Genomic DNA, 21680 nt, shown 5'->3' on the forward strand with positions numbered 1-21680 from the left:
GCAAACCAGGGTTCATCCCAGTCAATCTTCTGTGAAATGCCTCTGATGGAATGATGTATTTCCGTAAATAAAGGGACCAAAACTTCTGTCATTACTCCAGATGTGTTCTGACTCGCACTTTATAAAGTTACTCTCAGGTATATACTTCAAACAACTCCCTTTAAACTTGCACAGATGTTGTTGGAAATGCTCAGCAGGTCATGCAACATCTGTGAAGAAAAATCAGTTAAAGTTTCGGGTCTGGTTACCCTTCCTCAGATACGTTAACTCTAATTTCTTTTCACAGCTGCTGCCATCTCTCCTCTAGAATTTGTCATTTCCACCTTGGAAAAAAGATTCACATTTGTTTGGTCTCCCTTACCCTGGGAAAAAAAGAAACCATGACGAGTCACCCTATCATTGCTCCTCATAATTTTATAAAGTTCGATAAAGCCACCTGAAGTGTCCAGTGCTGCAGGGAAATGGCCTCAGCCTATGCAGCCTTTCCCTATGGTTCAAATGATCCAATACTAGCAACACCCTGGAAAAACTTTTCGGAACTCTTGCAAGTTTTCCAACATCTTTCCTGTAGGAGGGAGACTGGAATTGATAGCAGTATGGGGATTCCAAAAGTGGCCGAGCCAATAAACTGTACAACCGAAACATGATCTCCCAACTCCTATACTCAATGCACTGCCCGATAACAGCTAGCATACCAAACACCACCTTCACCGACCTGTCTACCTTTAACCACACTTTCAAGGAACTATCAACCAACACTGCACGGTCTGTTTGTCTTTCAACACTTCCCAGGAACTTGTCATTAAGAGGTTGACTCCTGGTCTGGTAATATCTTTCTGAAATTAGGGAGACCACAATTGAATGCAGTATTCTAAAACTGGTCTCACCAATGCCCTACTCAGCCACAAAGTGACCTCCTAACCCCTATACTCAGTGACAGAATCCCTACAGTGTGGAAGCAGGCCTTTCGGCCCATGGGACCATACCAACCATCGGAACAGCATTCCACCCTAACTCTGTAACCTACCATTACCCAAAGCTCATCCAGCTAACCTGCATGGCTTTGGATTTGTGGGAGGAAATTAAGAGCACCCAGAGGAAGCCCACACAGACACACAGGGAGAATGTGTAAACACCACACAGACAGTGGAATCGAATCGAAACAGCACATTCCATTCAATGTTGGTGTCCCAAATGCCACGTTCAGCACCTGATCTCCCTGAAACTCTACAAGAACGATACAGTTGTTCTGAGCCCTTCAGAGGGAATTAAGGTGAGGAGGAGAAACAGGAATAGGGTTGAGTTTTAGATCTATAAAATAACTCTCTATCTTCCCCCTCTGTTCCCCCCGTTCCCCCCGACTCTGTTCCCCCCGTACCCCAGTCGGCCTGTGCCCACCCCCCACCCCTCTGTCGGCCTGTTCCCCCTCCCCCCCCTTTGTCGGTCACCTCCCCCAACTCCCCGGTCTATTCCCCCTTTCTGTCAGCCGCCCCCCGTCTGTTCCCCTCCTCTCTAATCCCACTTTCTGTCCCCACCCGTCTCTGTCCCCACCCGTCTCTGTGCCACCCCTCTCTGTCCCCCACTCTCTTTCCCCACCCATTTCAGTCCCACCCCTCTCGATCCACCAACCCCCTGTCTGCCTACACTCCCTCCCATTCCCCTAGTTCTGTACTCCCCCACTGCAGGGCAAATATCTTGTCTATTTACCCTATCCATGCCCAGCCTGATTTTAAAAATCTCTTTCAGGTCACCACTCAGCCTCTGACGCTCCAGGGAAAACAGCCTATCCAACCCTGGCAACATTCTATATATCTTTTCTGATCTCTTAAAAGTTTAAGAGCGTCAATCTGATAGGAAGGAGAACAGAATTCTATGGAATATTGATTCAGCAACTTTTGCAATATCCTGTACAGTCGCAATATGACCTCCCAACCCCTATACTCAATGCTCTGACCAATAAAGACAAGCAGACCAATTGCCGCCTTCACGATTCTATCTACTTGCTACTCTCCTGTCAAGGAACTATGAACCTGCACTCCAACGACTCTTTGTTTAGCAGCACTCCCCAGGAACTTACTGCCAAAGTTTGCTTTTCCAAAATGCAGCAGCTCGCATTTTTCTAAAGTGAACTCCTCAGCCCATTCACCCATCTGATCCAGATCATCTTGTACTCTGAGGCAATCTTTTTCACTGTCTACTACACCTCCCATTTTGGTGTCATCTGCAAACTTACTTACAATACCTCTTATGTTCACATCCAAATCCTGGATATAAATGGTGAAAAGTAGTGGATCCAGCACCGATCCTTGTGACACACCACTGGTCACAGGCCTCCAGCCTGAAAAGCATCCTGTGCCTTCTACCTTCGGACCACTTTTGTACTCCATGCGATCTAACCTTGCTGACCACTATCCCATGAGGAACCTTGTCAAACACGTTACTGAAGTCCAATTAGATCATGTCCATCCTCTGACCTCAGCAATCCTCTTTGTTACTTCTTCAAAAAAACTGAGTCAAGTTCATGAGATATGATTTCCCATTCACAAAGCTGTTATTAGTATCCAGGATTTAACTCTGTACATTGGGGTCTGCGTTGCCCAGTTATAGGTGTTAATATTCTGGATGAAGTTCAAGTACGCCAGCATTTTGTCAATGACTCTGTATTGACTCTTGTTAATGTCACCAACACAGGTGAGTTCCTTTTGAAAGGCAGTCCCTGTATCCCTTGCCCACTAGGAAATAGTGTAAGTGTCCTTACCTCTGGAGTAGGAGGATCGGGTTTAGAGTTGAGTAACAGCATCTTTGAAGAGGCTGATTAGTAAACCTGCCAAAGCCACCAGGCCATACTGTCTCCCAGCTGTCCCTGGCTGAGCCTCCAAACAGAACCTTCCTGTCGTTTCTCTCCTGTCAGACTCTCCTATTGCTCAGTTTGTCCAGGATCTCCTCCTGCTGCTGCACTGATCCTGTCCCTCACTGACCTGTCCATCCCCCAGTGTCCTCCACATTCATTCATTGTTTACAATCCCATTGTCTCAGTCGTCCAGCCGCGCCCTGTCCACTCTATAGAGACAGCTCAGTGGTAAGCACTGCTGCTGAATCACAGCACCAGGTACCCGGGTTCGATTCCGGCCACGGACGACTGTCTGTGTGGAGTTTGCTCATTCTCCCAGTGTCTGAGCGGGTTTCCTCCCACAATCCAAAGATGTGCAGGGCAGGTGAATTGGCCATTCTAAATTGCCCATAGTATTACTTACATTAGTTAGGGGGAATGGCTCTGTGTAAGTTACTGTTTGCAGGGTCGGTATGGACTTGTTTGGCCGAAGGGCCTGTTTCCAAACTATAGGGATTCTGATATATGAGGCAGCAGCTGCTGTCCATCACCCGAACTCCTGTATGATCGTGAGCAGGAGCTGTAGGAGGGGAGACCAGTGCACGGGTGCAGGGATTGCAACTGTGGGAGTATGTGGAGTATAGGTCAGTGCCTGGGAAGGAGGCTGTGGGTGTGAGGGATTAATCTATCATTAGCAGCTTCATCCCTCTGGGAGCAGGACCCAGAGGAATGGCCCCTCTCTTGCTACCCTGACATGTGATCAGACTATCAGTGGGGCAGCGTTTTGCAGAAAGTTAGCAGAAGTCTTCTGTGAAGATTCAGGGTTGTTAAGGAAAGGGACAAGGATGGGTCTGCAATTAGAATTCTAATTTGGCTCATTTTAGTAAGATGGGTCTTGGCCAGAGTGTGCAGGAAGCTGTGTATGCAGGATGGTTCTCATCAGGAGCTAGGAAACTGAATTCGAAGAGAGAGTGTGAGAGAACTGGGTGTGGAGGAAAGGAGTGGGGGGATTGGTTTGGATTTCAGTTCACAGAAGAGAGAAACTGTGAGACTGAGGTTTCAAGCTTTGGGGGAACAAGGAAACTACAGTTTACTAATATTGTCTTCTGAATTTCCATCCTGTATTAACTGTGGTAACTTGTGTGCTCTGTTGTGTGGTACTGAAAGGGTGGTTTTGCGGATGAGAAATTCAAATTGAACTTCATGTTCCGATCTGATCGTTACTTGATCCGTGCCGATCTGAATATCATTGGCCTTTTCATCTGGAAGGAAAGGTGTGCATTCTGTCCGTGGGCGAATATTTCAAATCTGTGTGACTGGAAAAGTACTGAGACACAGCCAAGTCCATGTCAGCATGGTGAGTGTGGAGAGAGAGTTCATTTGTTTTTGAAATTGTGAACAATCATGGCACATTTCCCAGGAACAATTAAGACACAACTTTGCTTTGTAGAAGGACAAGTCTTTAATTAACCATACAACCAGAAAGACACAATGATACCTGCATCATGGGAAACACTATGGAAATAGGATTGTTGTAAAGGAGTTCATTCTCGATCATGGATTGTAATCCTTTGGCATTGTCCCGTCGGTTCCAGCGCCGTTGGGAAATACTGGAAATATGATGAATGTAATGTACGTTTCAGTTATTAAACTGTAAGAAGTGCAGAACAATTTACAAGTATGTTGCCAGGGTTCAGGGGTCTGAGTTATAGGGAGAGATTGGACAAGTGAAGATTTTATGTTTAGAGCAGAGGAAACTGAGGGGGTTCTTTTCTAGAAGTGTATAAGACCATGAGAGGCATGGATAAGGTGAATGCACTCAGTCTTTTTCCCAGGAAGTCAAGGATTGGACGGCTTGATTGGATCAGTTTAAGGTTAGAGGAGAAAGAATAAAAGGGAAGCTGAGGGGCAACTGTTTTACCCAGAGGGTGGTATGTATATGGAATGAACTGCCAGTGGAAGTGGTTCAGGCAGGAACACTCAACAGGTAAAAGACATTTGGACAAATACATGGATAGGAAAGGGTCAGAAGCAGATGGGCCAAGTGCAGGGAAATGGGGTTAGCGTGGATGGACATTCTGGTCGGCATGGGCCAGTTTGGGCCAAAGGGCCTGTCTCTGCTGTAGGATTCTATGACTCTAAGTGCATTTGCTATTTCTCCCATTAACTCTGTTGGTATCCTGGGATGTATTCCATCGGGGCAATGAGACTTGTCTACCTTTAGCTCCATTAGCTTGTCCAGCTCTAACTCTTTCGTGATAATGGTTATTATCGAGGTCCTCACCCTCCTTTAGTCTCCTTATCAATTACTGGCATGTTCTTCGTATCCTCCACTGTGAAGACTGACTGCTGTGTCCTCATATTCCTGAACCCTGCTGGATAGGAATAACCAGGCACAGAACTCTGAGAGGTCTTCTTTGAGTCTTTATTGATGAAACACGGCAGTTACATGGAGAGTGTACAGACAAAACACCTCCAGGCAGCATCAGGTAACTCCCCGCCTGTCCGATGTGCCGCTCCCATTCTTAAACCTTTGTGGTTTGGGACTTTGAATAGAAACTGTCTCTCAGTATTATCTCCATGGCAACGGCAGTTAGAAAGTCTAGTTCAGTTCAGGACTCTGTGGTTAAACCACACACCCCTCCCCCACACCCCCCTGGCTCCCTCAAGTACCTGACAGGTGCTTCAGTTTCACTGATTCTGATGTGGAGGAGCCGGTGCTGGGGTGGACAAAGTTAAAATCCACACATCACCAGGTTATAGTCCAACAGGTTTATTTGGAAGTACAAGCTTTTGGAGTGTGCTGTGATTTTGAACTTGATCAGGATTATCTCTCTGGTAACTGTTAAATGCTTCAACAATTACAGAGGCCATATGTTCCCCACACAATAGGTTCCCCTCTAACAGTGTAAACTGCTATTCTGTCCCTGGGGATAGCTACTCATCACTTTTCTCCCCCAATCCCATCTCGCTTTCTGTTGATCTTTAATGTTTTTCTAATCTCCAAGTTTCTCCTTGGTCTTTGCCAATCTGTATGCATTCTATTTCAGTTTGATAGACTCCCTTATTTCCTGAGCCACCCACGGCAGATTATTCCTTTTCCTACAGTCCTTCCTTTTCCCTGATAGATAATTTTGCTGAGCACTTCGAAAAATTGCTTTGATATTCCCGCACTGTCTGTCAACTGTCCCACCCTAAACTCTTTGCTTCCAGTCTACATTAGCCAACTCCTGCCTCATCCTATTGTAGTCTCCTTTTGTTTAAGCACTGGATCTTGGGAGTGGATCTAATCTTCCAGCTTTCCATCTGTGTTCTAAGTTCAACCAGACTTATCACAAGTCTGTTTATCAGATTATGAGGTGAGGCGATGTTTCCTGGGAGTTTTGGTTTTCATTGTCAGAGACCTTGGCTTTGTAATAAAGTACAGGATAGATATTCACAACAGAGTATTCTGGATGGTGTGAGTGTACTACACAGTCTAAAACCATAAATCACTGACTCCCCTTAGTTTAAAATTGCTAAGTTATGATCTCCTACACACTTCCTCATTATCTAAGCTTGGAATGCTAATCCACCTGACTATCTGTCATTTTCCGAAAATCTCCTTTGGTGAAAGTGGTGAGTTTTGGATTCAGCTTTCCAGTTATTACCGTAAGAAGATAAGCCCTGGGCACAGGAGAGGCAATTCAGCCCTTCGAACCAGCTCCACCATTTAATACGGTGATGCTTGACCTCACCTCGGTCTCAGCTAAATTTTCCCTCCTGCTCTCTCTCACCCTTCATCTCAGTGCAAATTCAACATCTGTATCTCTTCATTAAATTGGCTCATTGTCCTGGCATCCACTGCATTTTGAACAGTGAATTTCACAGATTCACAACACATTGAGACAAGTACATTCTTCCACATGAGAATAGAATAGAGTCCCGAAAGTGCAGAAACAGGATATTCATCCATCGAGTCCACACCAACCTTACGATGAACATTCCATTCAGACCCACTCGTTCCCTGTAACATTGCATTTCCCATGGCTAATTGTCTCACCGGCACGTGCATGGACACTGTCAGCAATTTAACATGGGCAATCCATCTAACCTGCACATCTTTGGACTGTGAGAGGAAACTGGAGAACTGCACGAAACCATGCAAACATGGGGAGAATGTGTAAACTCCACACAGTCGCCTAAGGTCCCTGACGCTGTGAGGCAGCAGCGCTAACCACTGAGCCACCTCTGCTTAAAACCTACTGTGCCTTATTAACCTCCCTATCCCCCAGTTGGCTGAATCTATGTTCCTTACGTCAGAAATCAGGTTGTCTAAGCGGATGTCTTAGTAAATCCCAGTGACAGCCCACATGTCCTGTGTCTGAATGGGGATCCTATAGAGAACATCCTCCGTTCACACTTTTCATTCACGTTCCAGAGACAGGGCTCCAGTGATTGCATGGGGACTGCAACTCCCAAATTCCGAGGCAGGGCCCCCACGTCTGTGGGTAAGCCTGGCACTGCACAAGTACAGAATGTGGGTGAGCTTTGGGGTAAAGTGGAAAGTATTTCACACTCTGATTGTCTGGAGGAGGAACGTATTTGCTTGTTGTATTGATCTGTTGGAGGGTCAAAGTGTCACCACACCCACATGGGACCAAGTTACATTCCCAACTTGTCATAACACTGGAATCTCCCAATGAGAAACAAAGAAGGATCTGACCCATTCTCCCACACTGAAGGTTCCTCTTCTGTCCAGGATCTGCCACCTCCCTTTCTGTTTTATTTTGTTTCATTCTGCTGTTGTATTATTGACTTGCAGCAACTGAAGGGAAAGGAAGTGAACCCAGAAAGGGTGCAGACTCTAACCAAGGATGGGAAGTGGTGGCATAGACCTGTTTATCAACAACTCCATGAGAATGGGGAGGGTGTACATTAGGGGGTAGGAGAGTCAGATTGGTGGGAGAGAGTAAGTGGGCTGGAGGGTTACAGCTTAGGGGGAAGAAAGGGGTAAACGATATTCCAGAGAAACTAGAATTGTCTGCTCTGAATTTCTAATCTGTACATATTCCTTTATACAGGGTGCTAGATGAAGATTTGCAGACTGAAATCTCAACATCATTTGCCAATCATGATAAAGTTAACCAGAATTTGAAGAACCAAAGATGGAGAATCATTCGGCCAAAATCCTGCAACACTCTCCCTCCCATCATTGTCGGTCTATCTGTGCCAAATGGACTGTGAATGGTTCAAGACAGCAGCTCACGACCATCTTCTCAAGGGTAACGAGAGATGGGGAATAAATGCTGGCTGAGACCGTGATGCCCATATCCTGGAAATGGTTTCTAACTCTCGTTGCTGAAACCCGGTTGATGTTACTGCAGGATGATGAGGGATGCTGAGTGCATCCTCCAGGAGGCAGCACCATCACATTACCCCTGCCTACACCCACACAGTAACACCGCGACGTCACTGGAACAAAAGGCAGTGAAGCCAAAGGAGGACTTAGATATAGTTCTTCGAGGTAAAGTCATGAAAGTGGATTGGAACACAGCAGGAACAGGAGACTGAGCTGGATGGTCAGCTGTTTCCCATTGAATGGTGGAGCAGGATTGAAAGGCTGAATGGCCTCCTGCTGCTATCTACCGGGTAGGAAGAAGTGGGCAGGGATTCTCCAGGAGATTGCATTTCCACAACAGTTTTCAGTTAGAGATGGTTTGATGGATTTTATTTAACATTTGTCTTTAACACAAGGTTTATGAATTTGGTTTTAAAATATTGTAGCTATTTATTCCACAATAAATAAAACTAAAAGAAATGAAGCTATCTGAATATAACAGTTTTTAAAAATATGAAACACCTTGTAAAACAAAATCCTGTCTATTCCCAGACACCATCACTTTCCAGTTACTCAAATTCCAGGGAAATATTCCCTCCCTCTGAAACCTTTGGTTTGATTTAACTGCTTTTCAGTTCTCCTTCTATGAGCTGTGAAGTGTTCTTTTTCCCCCCATTTCTCCTACCCAGACATGTTATCTCACACAGCTGAGCAACCTTCCCACGTTCATCATTACACCATTTTGGGTTTTGTTAATACATAATCACCAGCAGTAAACCACCCGTGTAAACAATTGAATATTTACAAACAAAGTCCATGACAGGCAAAGCAAACTATTACAAATGACAGATTGGGAAGGGACCAAATCAAAGTAGAGTTAGGGGTGAGGGGGCAGCAATGGAGATAAAGCACTGTATCCCCTGCGATGCCCACCTCTATCTAAAGGCATCGAGAGCATTGATACATACCACATGCTCCTTCTCCAAGGACACCCTGCTTTATCCTCAATCCTAGAATAGAATCCCGACATTGTGGCATGAGAGAATTGGCCCATCAAACCCCACCAACCATCCAAAGAGCATCCCACATGGAGCACTCCATCCCTGTAACACTGCATTTCCCATGGCTGATCCACTGAGTCTGCACAATCCTGGACACTCTGGACAATTTCGCACAACTGCTCCACCTAACCCACAAATATTTGAACTGTGCGAGGAAACCAGAGCACCTGGAGGGGGCCCACACAATCATAGGGGAATGTGCAAACTCCAAACAGACTGTTGACCAAGGCTGGACTCCAATCTTGTACCTGGTGCTGTGAAGCAGCAGTGCTATAATCACATTTTAAATCAAAACAGATGATCCCTGCTCATTGTCACGTTGCTGTTTGTGGAGACTTATTGCCCAGAGAGACATCCTGAGATGCAGAAAGAGACAATATAAATTTAGTCAACTCCAGCCGAGTTAATGTGATTAACAATAACATCAATACTCCACAGTGCCATCCGACCTCGTACCTACTCTATCATTTACGATTTTTAACCCATGGGAAGTTTGTTACCAGCTTCGATGACAGCCATAATGCTCTGACCACTTTGACAGAGCCAGTGCAAGTCAGTTCTAATAGTTATCAATAGATTGAATCTAAACAGGATGCCCCACAACAGGAAGTGCTCTGACACTCAATGCCTGTAAGCCAAGGTCATTTTCCTAAAACCACTCACGTCTGGTAATACCATTGAAGATATTTTATACCGTAACCTTTCAGTCTCAATTGCCAGTTCCAGTCCATGAAGCAGCCAGTAACATTCACCAGTGAATTGAATTCTAACAGCAGCATTGTCCTGGCAGGAGAGATTGAGGAGCTTGAAGCTGTCTTCTCTGGAGTATCTAAACATGAAACACTTCAAATGAACAAAAATCTTCAAGAGCTCGAGAGGATAGATACAGGAAGGATGTGCTCCTAGGCTGGTGGGCCTGGAATAAAATAAACACTAACTACGGTATCTTTACCCAGCATCCCCTTTAGCTGGATAAATGTTTAGGATTTATTTGCTGCTCTAATTACACTCCCAGTTTTAACTGCTGTAATGTTGATGACTTTGCAAATGTATAAAATATAATTTATTCCATCCCAAAACCTCTCTGTACCTGTGTCTCACTTGTGTTCACCGAGACCCTCATTCAATCTGACCTCTTTATAAACCCTTCCCTGATATTTCCTTAGAGGGCTCAGAATGAAATATTCACAGAATTGTTACTGCACAATAGGGGGCTGATTGGCTCATCAGCTCTCCAAAGGATCACCTCACTGAATGCTATTCTTCTCCCTTTACCCCATAAACCTTCCCATTCATCCTCTTCCAATAACACCGGCGAGTTCACAAGTAACCACAGCGATTGGATTTGTTTTGTTTGTTCATGGGATCATGGCATCACTTGCTGGGGCAGCATTTGTCATCCATTCTAACGGCCCAAGAGATGGTTCAGAGTCAACCACGTTATTCAGTGTCTAGATTCACATGTAGGCTGGACCAGGTCAGAATTAACAGTTTCTCAGACCCAATGACATGAAGAGTTGACTTCTGGCCTATTATCTTATTTCTGAAATGATAATGAATAATTTTTGCAGTTGAATTAAAAGTGAAAGACCAAAATGTGTTTTATTCTGATTGAGCACGTCCTCCTGTTTTCTTAGTTGTTATTGACCGTCTCATTCCCCTCGCACCAGAACCTGTTCCAGAGAGTGTTACAGAAAAGGCAGAATGGTCAGCTGCAGGTGCTCACCTGACCGGTCACTGGACACGAACGGTTCACTCTCCATAGATGCTGCCAGATCTGCTGATTTTTTTCCAGAAATTTCTGCTTTTGTTCCTGATTTCCCAGCATTTGCAGATGTTTCGTTTTTGAATATTGATCTTGTCTGTTACAGAGGAGTTTATTGATGAGTACAGAGAGTTTTGAACATTGCAACTTAGGCCACAAATCAGCCATGATCTATTGAATGGCAGAGCAGGGTTGAAGGGCTGAATGGCTTCCTCCTGTTCCAATGAAAGTGATCCATCTGCAGCTTGTGGTAACATTTCCCCTCAATGCTCCCTTCACCTTCATGTCTAACACACTGTTACTGACTGAACAAACCTCCTGTGTTTGAACTAAACCTGCTCATGTTCAGTGGCTCCCTCTACTGCCACCCGGATTTAACTCTCATCATGGAATGCTGTCTCGTATTACTGCAGGAATGCCCAGAAGGACTAATCCTGGAGTCTGTATCCCCTGGGATCCAAAAATCCTGTTTATTTCCTTCTTCCTATTTCATTCTGGCATTGAACTCTCGGTTTCAATCCATTCTCCTGTCATGCTCTTCAACATGCCCATGTGGGTGGGCTGGAGGCAGCTGGCACCTGAGATTGTGGGGGGAGGCAGATTCAATCAGGGATTTGGGAAAACACTCAGACAATGACATATCCATCTGATTGTTGACTCAGACAGATAGGCAGAAAGAAAGATGCACATTTAGATAGTACCTTAATGACCTGGGGCAATGAAACATGCTTCCAACCCAATGATTTCAACCTCAAATCTCTGAAAACACAGACACAAATCTTCCTCCTTGTACCAGGTTGTCTCTCAGCCTCCTCTTAAGAAAAGAGTTTTTAGCTATTAAGCTTTTCCTGGTGATTATAACCACTGTGTTTCTGTCAGATTTGTGACTGAACCTTTATTTTCCTGTTGTGAGTGATGCTAGTAGCAGAAACAGTTCCAGAACTGTGCGGGTTTTGGTTGGAGTATTTATATTTACACATTCATTCCCTGCCTCACATACAGTGTGAAATTGATGTAAAGCAGAAGGAAAGGATTGAGTCAGCACCCACAGAAACACAAAAGGCAGCATGTGTACCTGAGTTGAATGAACCTGGACTTAGGAAAATATGACAACAATCACGACTAGTTAGAATTACAGAATCCCTTAGGCGCACAAAGAGACTATTCAGTCCATCGAGTCTGCAATGACTTGCTGTCCCACCCTACCTCCATAACCCCACATTTAGCATGGCTAACCCAACCCACCTTACCTACACACTACAGGCCATGTTAGCACGGCCAATCCATCAAACCTGCACATCTGTGGGAGGGTCACATATTATGTCTAAGTGCTCAGGATTGTAGATGAAGGCTCGTGTTACAAATACTTGACTGACACAAATTCTCTTTTTTTTTTCAAAATAAAATCTGGGGGAAATTTCAGCCAGAAAGATTTCGAATTAGCTCATGAGGAAGAGAATTCAAAACTCGTGCCACTGACCCAGGGTGCGCAGTGAAGTCACAGAGGTCTGGGAACCATCAGAAATGTAACAAGTTGTGAGCAAGGTGGGAGTGAGACAAGGACAAAAAGACAATCTGTCACACGGGGGAAGGCAGGAGAGATTAAATTGCAGAAATGGTAGTCCGTCAAGGCCATGGGGAATGGAGTTAGGGCTGGGAAAGAAACCAGGAAACAAGGTGAGCAGCTGTCAAAGAAATACATTGAAAAAACAGATTATAACAACATAGAGGGCAGAGTACACAGTCTGAAATTGTTGCTCTCATTGGTGAGTACAGAACGCTGTAAAGCCTGGGTCATTCTATTACAGCCAACACATACAGGATAGGCCAAGTGGCCTCGATCTGTGCTGTAATTTTCTGATAAATTTATTCTGACATTTGGAATTCAGGTCGGATGATGTTCATAACTTCTCAAATTGGACTTGAGTTTAATATTCTGGAGAAATGTTAAATAAATCACAATGATCCCATTCTGCAGACTTTAGTCCACAGCCCTGCATGTTCCAGCATCTCAGTTACATCCTTTTATTCTAATGTGATGCTGGTTACTGCCTCTGTCACCCCATCAATGAGTTCCTGCTCCCCACCATCTCTGAGTGAAATGAATTCTCTCCTCCCCTTCTTTCTGGGAATTAGTTTCAATCTAAATCCTCCAGTTTCTGACCTCTCAGTTAATGAATAGCTCCTTCCTATCCACTCGATCTGGATTCCTCAGCATTTTATCACTTCAATTAAATCTCAGCACATCCTCCTCGGAAATCATCCCCAGACTATCCAACCTTTCCTCAGAGCAGAAATTTTCCAATTGTAGAAACATTCTGATCAATCTCCTCTGTACCTTCTCTGGTGTGATCACATCAATCCTGGAATAAGGGGATCAGAACTGTGTGCAGTACTTTAACCGCAGTCAAACGAGTGTTCCTGACATTTCCTTTGTCATCTCCGTGTTCTTGTGGTTGTCACTCACACAAGAAGTGTCCTGGTTTTCCCACATGGAACTGGATGTGCACTCCATGGGGCTGGGATTCCCTACCATGTGTTTATTTGTTAACTAATCCTAAATTAACTTCAGTTTAAAACAAGATTATCAGCTACCCACCAATCAACTTCTTCCATTATATTCAAGTCACCTTACTTTTTAAAATCTCTTTAAAATTATTACTATCTAAACACAACAGGCTTTAATTTGCTGATCAAGTATTCAGATGTCTCCACTGTTACAATCACTTGAAGATTATCTTTACCTTCGGCTACATTTGGTGAATTGAACACTGATTGTAAATATATGAATGACAAACGGACTTGAGTTTTATGATAATTAATCCAGTCTGACATTCTTGTTGGTTAATATCTTGAAGAGAACTGTCCTCAGAACTCCAGCTGTGCTCTGACTTCATTCACAACTGGATGTGGCTGGACTGCAGATCTTAGATCTGTTCTGTTGTTTCCCAGATTGCTTCACTCTGTCTATCAATTGCTGCTTATGCTGTTTGGAACACAAGTAATCCTCTTTGGGAACTTCATCAGGTTAACACCTCATTTTTTGGTATTCATGCTGCTGTTACTGGCATGCCGTCCTGAACTCTCTCATTTGAACGAGGATTGATACTCTGGTTTGATGGTAAGAGGTAAGTTGGGGAAAATGCTTGGCCGTGATTCTGTAAGTTTTGTTGGAGTACATTTCTACTGCTGTTGGTGGAAGGAAAGAGCTAAACTCTTGCACTGTAAGCCGTATATACAAGAAGCTACATGCCGTATCATGAACACTGATCGGCCAAGAAATGAAATGAAGGAGCATCACTGTACAACGATGCAGGATCACAACTGCAGCAAGGGGAGACTAAGAGCCAACATGACATAGGAGTAGGGAAAGAAGCAGCTGATCAGATTGTCTCATTCATAGTCACAAAGAGACTCTGTGAGATTATTGTTGGAGTGTGGATGGAGGAGGTTTGGGAGATGGAGAGCCCTTCAAAAGAAACTAATCTGCCTGAGAGTTATGGGATTGACTTGATTGCCATGCATTTAACAGAAAGCTCATTGAAACTGTTTTTATCCCCAAAAGATAACAAGACAATAGAAACAAACCCCAGAATACATGGTTCAGAGATGGATGTCAATAGCCCAGCAACATCCAACTCCTGCAATTATTCAGCAAACGTATGTGTGATTACCCTGTTCTGATGAACCAGAAAATCACTGTTCACTCTGTGCAGATGGACAGCGATGTGGGGAAGTATTGGCCGAGTTGTATTGTCGTGAGGATAGTTTATCTAAAACCCCAGATAGTGTTCTGGAGACCTGGGTTCAAAGTCTGCTGCAGCAGATGGGGGGGATTTAAAGTAAAAAAAAAATTGGAATTTAAGAATCTAATGATGGCCATTAATCGATTGTCAGAAAAACCCATCTGGTTCAGTAATGCCCTTTCAGGAAGGAAGCTGCCATCCTTCCCTGGTCTGGCCAACATTGTGACTTCAGACCCACAGCAATGTGGTGGACTCTTACCTGCCCTCTGGGCAATTAGGGATGGGCAGTAAATGCTGCCGGGCCAGCGACACCCTCATCCTGTGAATGAATAAAGGAAAATAAAAGTCTCTACCCAGTGTGAATCTGTACATGTTCAACGATGTTGTGAACATTTCCAAAAGTAAGTTCTCTATGTGCAAAACGTTATGAGCTGCCAAAGCCATTGTTCATTACTTGGTGACTTGGTGTGAACAAGAGAAAACAAATCCTTCAACTTGTGGTTATGAGTAAATTCACTGGTGTCTCAGCAGAATGGATGCCTGAGTGAATCCCTCCCCCCCACCCCCCACCCCCCCACCACACACACACACACACACACACACACACACAGTATGTGAACAGCTTCTCCCCAGTCTGACTGGTTTGGCCAGTTTCCAGATGGGATAGGTAAAGAATTCCCTTCTGGCATTCCCCACATTTCCAGAGTCGATCCCTAGTCTGGCTGCACTGGTGTTTTGCCATTTCAGATAAATGCTGGCAGACTGTTACACACACCATTACACCTCCCCCACCCCTATCCCCCACCACCCCCAGAATCCAGTATAACGCAGTAAACATTATCTCTTGCTGTGGAGGGATAGCCTGTATTGATCTGATTTACCTCAATGACAATTTAATCGGTGATCAGAGCAAGTTAAGCAAGTCCAACTAAAATGCATTATAGCACAGAAAGAAGCCCATCAAATCCAAACTGGCTCTCTGTAGCAGAATCCAACATTCTCATTCCCCATCTGTCCCCCAAACTCTGCGATTTTATTTCCCTCAGATCTGATATAATTGTTTTTATCAATCATTCATCTTCTTTGCTTGCACCACTGTAATAGGCAGCATATTCTGCATATTTCCAGCCAATACAGTCAGCAGAAACACTTACTCATCTCCCACTGTCTCAAAATCTCATATCTGATCTTAATTCTTGTGCTATCACCTATCGAATACAGATATTTTTGTCTGCTATATCTAGGTCTGTTATAATCTTATACAGCTTTATCAAAAATATATTGACCTTGTTTATTTCAAAGAAAATAGCAATCTCTTCAAATCAATCCAGTGACTGCATTTTCTTCATCAGTGAACCACTCCAGTAAGTCTGTACTCCACACCCTGAAGATCACTCATATCATTCCTTGTTAATGTCTGTTTTGTTCCACAAATCCAGATGACACAAGTTTTCTGTACAACAGCAGTAGCTTTATTATCGGACAGCTGGCAAGAATTTCAAAGCATCTCTAAAGTAGCCGAGTGTCTATTTGTACAGACTCTTCTTCATGAATCTCTACCTTACCCACAGAGACAGTATATTTAATAAGAATTAGACAAAAGCATATCAGTCACATGGGCGATTGCCATTACCCAGTTTAAAGATGGTAATTATGAATTTAAAAAGCTTGATGAATGCCAATGTCCTGTGATAATGTGTGATGGATGACAGAAACTGATTATCGTATTGTCCATGATTGTGTGTTGATGGGAAGAGATTAAGGCAGAAGGGTTCTTCCTTCAGTAAATGGGGGATTCACTTACCTATGCTCATATGGAGGGGAGGTAAGACAATGGGAGCAGGAGGCAGTTTAACAGGGTTGTGCCCAGGGCTCTCAGTCTTGTCTGGAAAGGGCAAATTGCTCTATCTGGGGTTATGGTGGAATCACATGTGTGGCTCCAAGAGGTTCTGTTTCGAAGATACAGTCTGCCTCACCCCTACTGAGGTGTTCAGTCTGTATTGGAAGAGTACAGGCCTTGTACTCTTACAATACGGCAGGAAGACCTTTGGCAGGAGAATGTTTAACCCTTGAGTCGCCAATGCATCCTGAAAGAGAAGCAAAGTATGGAACAGGGCCCTCTGTGCTATTTTAACTTCCTCATCCTGAACCAGGAATCTGTTGACCACAATTGGATGCAATGATTGACTGTGACCTAACTAGAACTTTGTCAATGGTCAGCATCTTTTCCATGAGTATGTTATCATTCCCTCTATTAATGAAGCCCAGCATCCCATACGTTTACTCAAAACACTTTATGTTCTCTCTCCTTTAAGGATTTGTACACATTGTCCCGCATTCCTGATGTCCTGCTCTCTATGTCTGTGCCATTCAAATATATATTCCCTTTCTACACTGCTTCTCTCAAAATGCATCAACTTACAGTGTGTTCTAAAGAAGAGACATATTATACTCAAAATGTTATCTCTCGCACCACACATTCTCCCCCCTGGAAAACAGAACAGTACAGCACTGGAATAATCGATGTTTCGGGCAAAAGCCCTTCATCAGGAATAAAAGCTTGTAGGGCAGAGTAAATGACTTGGGAGTTGCAGTGGGAGAGGGACTCCCTGAGGTTCTTGTAGAGAGAGGAAGAAAACTTCTTCAAGGCAGGCATCCTTGCAAGAGGATTCGCAGTAGGGTTAAAATCAACGAGGTTAAAACAATGACTGTAGATGCTGGAGACCAGATTCTGGATTAGTGGTGATGGAAGAGCACAGCAGTTCAGACAGCAGCCAAGGAGCTTCGAAATTGACGTTTCGGGCAAAAGCCCTTCTTTTATTCCTGATGAAGGGCTTTTGCCCGAAATGTCGATTTCGAAGCTCCTTGGATGCTGCCTGAACTGCTGTGCTCTTCCAGCACCACTAATTCAGAATCTGGTTTCCACCATCTGCAGTCATTGTTTTTACCACTGGAATAATCGGCCCACCATGTCTGTGTGGATCATGATGCAATTCCAAACTGATTCCATCTGCCTGTATATGATCCATATCCCTGCCAACCCATACCTGCTTATCTGTCTGTCCAAATGCCTCTTAAACATTGTGATTGTTTCTGCTTTTACCATCTCTCGGGCAAGTACATTCTAGTCACTGACCACCTCCTGCATAAGAAACTTGTCTGACACAACTCCCTTTAAACTTACACAGATGTTGTTGGAAATGCTCAGCAGGTCATGCAGCATCTGTGAAGAAAAATCAGTTAATGTTTCGGGTCCGGTCCCCCTTCCTCAGAAATGTTAACTAATTTCTCTTCACAGATACTGCGAGAACTGCTGAGCTTTTTCAGAAACTTCTGTTTTTCTTTCTGGTTTACAACATCTGCTGTTCTTTCGGTTTTCATTTCCTTTAAACTTGCCCCCTCTCCCCTTAAATCTATGGCCTGTGGAATTGGTAATTTCCACTTGGAAAAAGATTCAGATTATTCACTCTGTCTGTGCCTCTCGGATCACTCCACAGCCACTGACTTTCCAAAGACAACAATCCGAGATTTTCCAACCTCTCCCAATCCAGGCAACATCCTGGTAAACCCATTTCCACCCTCTCCAAAGCCTCCACATCCTCCTTATAATGCGGTGCTCAACACAGCCCACAAAACACCAAAGGTGGCCTAATGACAGTTTTATATTCACTCCCCTGACAGAAGAAGGCAAGCCTGCCATCCACCTCCTTCACCACATTCAGGGAGCTGTGAACTTGCACCTGAAGCTCCCTCTGTATATCAATGCTGCTCAGGGCACTTCCTTTTAGTGTATACATTTCTCTTACAATGAGCCGCCCAAAACGCATCACATCACACTTGTCTGAGTTAAAATCTATCTGCAATTTCTCCGCATAACCTTCCAACTGATCTTGTCCTTGATGTTTCCTTTGACAACATTCTTCACGATTCACAACTTCTTCACTTTGTGCCATCTACAAACTTGCTAATTAAATCGTTTACATTTTCAGGCTAATCATTTATATGTATTACAAAGGACAGATGTCCCAGCTCTGACCCTTGTGGAACAGAGGCACTGGTCACAGACCTCCAGCCAGCAACATCCCCCTGCACAACTGTTACTGGGAGAAATATCAAAGAGGAGCCTTGAGTTCTGTGCTGAGCAGCAGGACCAACGTTTATTCAGAGCTCCTTACTAATGCAGGATGGAAGAGTTCCCTCTCTGGAATTCTGTGGCTCCCCCAGCCATGTCCATCATTTGGATGTGTTTCTTTCATATGTTCCACTAATATCTCCCCCCTGACCCGATCTCCTGGGTTCGGGATGTCAGCTCGGATGTTTATGAGCTCCCTTTCCCAGTCTCTGATTCTCTGTCCATCTGCAACTTCCCCTCTCAGCTCATGCAGTTGCTTTGTCAGTTCTTTCACAAATTGTTTCCCCCTATCCTTGCCATTGTACATCTCCTGCCCTCCCACTACCATACCCTCTGGCAGCTGCATAGTCCAAATTCAAAGGGGGATTGCTCAGTTCCCTTTGCTGGGGTTGATGTCAGTTTCATTAGGATTGTGGGGAGTACACTAACCCATCCCGGCCTGTCTCTGTCAGGGCCTTAGTCAGACTAGCTTTCAGTGTCTGCTTCATTCCTTCTACTGTCCCTGAGCTCTGGGGGTGGTATGTAAGATGGGATTTCTGCTCAGTACCAAACAGGCCACAGAGCTGCTTAACTTCATTTCCTGGAACATGTGTCCCTTGGTCAGAATCTGCAGGGGAATGTTTCCACCCACTGAGTAAACCTGTTTATTAAGACCCAGCAGGATTTCCTTCCCTGGGATTGGGATGGGGGTGTATGTAAAATCCATCTGTAATTGTTCCCGTGGGCCCCTGGGTCCCTGCTACTGCCTCCATTTTATCCTGATTGTTTTCCCTGGCTCACACTGTGTACAGACTACACCCCTTCGACAAAACCTTCTTGTTCCAGAACACCCCTGTAGTTGATCATCCGATATTGCATTTTATCCTGCTCAATATGGGCCAGCCCATGATATGTTTTTAATAATGTTTGTCTTATACAGTGGCACTGCTGGATCATCCTATGTCCTATTACTGCCCCACCCTTTTCCCATTCCTGTTTCTCCTGCTATGGGACTGTTTCTGGAAATGTCTTTAAACTTTCCTTTCTCACTTCTGTAGCTACTGCCACTGCATCCTCCTCAAATGTCTGCACTGTTTCAGTAAGTATGCTCACCCATGCTCACCAATTACCCCATTGGTGTGGGGTTTCTACTTTCCTGTGAGCTCTAATCTTCATTATTGCTGCTTCACTGGGAAAGTTAGCTGCTTCCACTAACTCTCTGACCTGTTCTTCATGCTCAATGTGGCCCACAGACAGGGTGATATACCTTCACCAAGCCCAGTCATGAACTATACCAAAGGCATGCTGACTGTGTGCATTTTGCCTCCCTCACCCCTGGTTAATGTCCGCGTTTCTGCCAGGGCTCCTGATGGTTCTCTAATTCTGGATAATTCCTCACAAAATTCCCACAATAATTAAACAATCCTAAAGTTTGCCTGATCCCTTTACGGTGTGTGGGTAGATAGTTTTATAATCATAGTTTTTGTTCCCGCTGGGTCTGTTCCCTCTCCCTTCCTGATTTGATCTCCCCAATATGATGTCCCAGTTCCGTCTCTCCCTACCTTCCCAGTTGCACTCTCTGTGCATTAATTTTCAGCCTGGCCTGGCTAACCTGATCCAATACTCTGTCTAATATCTGGATATGTTCTTTCTCACCACTTCAGGTGATGAGGTGTTGTGGTTCGATCAGTGTGACGAAATCCATCAAACACACATCGGTGTGTAATACTGGAATATTGTGGGATCCCTGAGGTAATAGTATCCTGGTGGACTGTTCTCCTCGGTCAGTAAACACCACTCTCTTCTGCAATTCAATGTCCACAGGTATTGACCCAGACTATTTCCAGCTTCTGTCAATCTATCACTGTCACAATTACTGCCTCTTCAGCCCCAGCTTTGATGAGATCCCGTTTGTGTGGGGAGTGAGAGGGCCCTCGATCTCTACAGAGTCGATAGATAACAACCCACTTTCCTGTTTGAGTTACGCACACCGCTGAGTGGGTCCGAGCTATAACCCACCAGATTCTCTGACTGTCCCATTCTCCCTACAATATAGCTACTCTGGAGAGGTTGCCTCTCCTTTTCTTTCTGTCCCAGTCCTGGCCGGAGCATCCCCATGTTTAAATTCGGGTGTTGATGTCAATAGTTGCCATTTTAGAATAAATAGGAGCAACTCCCAGAATGGTCCCTTCTTGAGTGTCACACCTCCATATCTGAATACGTTTTGTCATACTCCCGGTCTACATCCGGGCAGGTTTGCTTCATCCAGCTTCCTAGGTTCCCTCTCCGACTGCTCTCATTTTAGTAATTGAGGGGGTGAGGGGTAAATCCTTATCGGTAACTGACAAAGATGCTCCGGTGTTAGAATCATGCAAGTGTTGGCCCCTTAACAGCACGTCATGAATATTCATGGGCTATGCATATACCTACATGAACAGAGGCCACTCACAATATGAACACCAATCTCCCACTCTTTGCCTATGTTCCTTGTCTATGTGCCCTTTCCTGCTTCCCTTGTAACATTGTGGGTCTGAATACCCTCCCTGTACTGCAGCTATTCCCCTGTGTTTCTGTGTTTGCCTCAGCTCTCATGGCCCAATTCAGAGTGTGGTTAGAATTATCTCCCACTGAGAGTCCCATGTTTATAATTACAGTTAAATAGGGTCCCATGTCATCTTTTAAATACATCAAACCGATTTCATCATCACAGGTTGGGGTTTGGTAAACCCCCGTGGCCCTTACACACCTCAGGCTTCCTCTCTGTATGATCCCCGATATTACCCTTTTGTCCCTGAGACACCAAGGTTATTTTAGCCTATTCAGCCTGTCCCGTCCCCAGTGTGTCCC

General features: G+C 44.5%; 1 long non-coding RNA gene across 4 annotated transcripts in view; it reads left to right on the plus strand.

The window, feature by feature from the left end:
* Positions 1-21680, plus strand: part of LOC140470141 (uncharacterized) — a 766637-nt gene that overhangs the window by 35251 nt on the left and 709706 nt on the right. For 2 of the 4 annotated variants that reach the window (XR_011956412.1, XR_011956415.1), the window contains one exon: positions 7894-10220. The exons of 1 other annotated variant lie outside the window; for it this stretch is intronic. This is a non-coding gene — a long non-coding RNA (uncharacterized lncRNA). Of the gene's footprint in view, positions 1-3997; positions 4188-7893; positions 10221-21680 lie in introns of those variants that run through there. One more of the 4 variants, XR_011956413.1, reaches the window with a different exon arrangement.

Source organism: Chiloscyllium punctatum, chromosome 50 (assembly GCF_047496795.1).
Source record: "Chiloscyllium punctatum isolate Juve2018m chromosome 50, sChiPun1.3, whole genome shotgun sequence".
Taxonomy (NCBI): domain Eukaryota; kingdom Metazoa; phylum Chordata; class Chondrichthyes; order Orectolobiformes; family Hemiscylliidae; genus Chiloscyllium; species Chiloscyllium punctatum.